Below are 2,200 nucleotides of genomic sequence, written 5' to 3'. Positions count from 1 at the left end.
AACTCTCTATCTCTCTCCCTTCCTCTCTGTAAAAAATCAATAAAATATATTTAAAAAAAATATATATATATATATATATAGCCAGGTACTGGACACACATTGTCTCATTTACTCATCACAATCCTGATATAAATATTACTATGCCCGTTTGTGAAATAGGAAATTAAGGGTCAGAGAGGTGAAGTCCTTTGTTCAAGTTCTCATGTGTGTTTTCCACAAAGTAGCGCTCAGGGCATCTGCTATTTTCTTCCTCCTCTGCTCTGGCTTGCTGCTGATGCCTAATGTTAAGATTGCTGCTTGATGGTATCACCTACCGAAGGCGCCAATACCAACCAACGTGTATGCCAAAGTCTTATGTCTAGAGCATTAATGTTCGAGTCCAGGGTATTGTTTCTCATAGATGCTAAATATCTGGGAACAATGACCATATTTTGTGAAAGAGTTCTTTGTAGTTTTTACTTGTGCTTTTATTACAGTTCCTGCCCTTGGGTCTGGTGCCAAATTACCTAGGTTTGAATCTCAGCCCTGAAACTTAAGTGCTGTGTGATCCTGGCGAAATTGCTTAACTTCTTCATTCCCCTGTTTCCCTATCCTTAAAGCAGGAATAACAATATTATCTACCTTTAGTGTCTGTTATAAAACACTTAGCCCAGCGTTATTGCAAAGAAAACTGGCTTCTTTTTCCAACTCTTAAACAGGCTTCTATCTATCAACCTCTTGCCTCTTTCTGGGTACTTTCTATCTGTTCATTTCACCTTACGTTTATTGATTTTATTCACTTTAATTGCTACTGTCATGCTCCTTCCTATTACAGGAACTTTGATTATGCTGTTCACTGTCTGAAATGTTCCTTTTCCTGTTTGCCTGGCCAATTCTTATGTGTTCTTTAAACTCCATAAGGGTGAGGACTCTACCTGTTTTTGTTTGCCGTTTTACACCCAGAGTTTCATATGGCACTTGGTGCACAGTAGGCCCTCATTAACGTTTGTTGCATGAAAACCAACCTGAGTCAACCTAGTAGCTCACCTTATTCAGGTATTGCTCTGCATATGAATTCACATCCTAGCTACAGCTTTTTTTCTGTCTACTCACTGGTTCTAGACAATTTTCAAAAAATAAATAAATGCTATATGTTAGGTTCTGGGCTAGGGTCTTGGAAAATAAATTTTTAAAATAAAAACTTTCGCCCAGCCAGTGTGGCTCAGTGGTTGAGTGTCAACCTATGAACCAGGAGGTCATGGTTTGATTCAGGGCACATGCCCGGGTTGTAGGCTCCGTCCCCAGTGGGGGTTATGCGGGAGGCAGCTAATCAATGATTCTCTTTCATCATTAATGTTTCTGTCTCTCTCTCCCTCTCCTTTCCTCTCTGAAATCAATAAAAATGTATTTTTTAAAAAATAAAATATACATTTTCTGCTCTCAAAAAGCTACTCTTTCATTGGAGGACACAAGCATTCAAAGAGAGAGGCTATAATCTAGAATGATGTGGTATACTTAAGGCCTGTACTGGACTCACTGGGCATAATGGACCCATGGAAAATGAGAAAATAAATTTATTTGGGAAATATAGGAAAGGATTTACAGATGAAGTAACATGTAAATTAAGTTAAAAAAAATGAGTAGCAGTTTTTCCAATAGACAAGTAGGGGCAAAGCATGAATGCCTTTTCTTCTTTTGTTGATCCTAACTTTTACAAGCTGTTACCCCTTTGACATTAGCCTAATATTTTTCATCTCCAATAACTACAATGCTGCTCAGTTTCCCATTTTCCAGTGTCTCTATAGATTATGTATGTTGTTTATTCTCGCTCTCAATGTGTTCCTCTGCCCTGGATTGCCCTTGCACTGCTAATTTGGTGCACTTTTTGGTCCTTCTTTGTAATATGTATTGTTCATTAATTTTTACGCGCATAAAATATGCATTCCTAATGGTGACTTCCCTTCTAGTGCTCACTGGATTTAGCGCTCTACCTGCACCCTGAATTCAAGGTGCTCAACTGAATTAGTGGGAGTCCCGCATTGAGTGATATGTGACGTAAGTTCAAGAAAGTGCTGGAAGGATAGTGAAAGAATTTTAGATCCAGCAAACCTTGCTAAGCCACCATGAATAGGAGCGGAGTGAGAAGACTAGGTAGGCGCATTGAAAAGGCAAGGACCCGCGTTTTACACGCAGCGTAGTTTACGGGTCCGCCTATTCTCTC

Source organism: Myotis nattereri, assembly GCF_964212035.1.
Source record: "Myotis nattereri genome assembly, chromosome: X".
Classification (NCBI taxonomy): domain Eukaryota; kingdom Metazoa; phylum Chordata; class Mammalia; order Chiroptera; family Vespertilionidae; genus Myotis; species Myotis nattereri.
The sequence above is the reverse complement of the archived record's forward strand: the minus strand, read 5'-3'. Positions refer to the sequence as shown.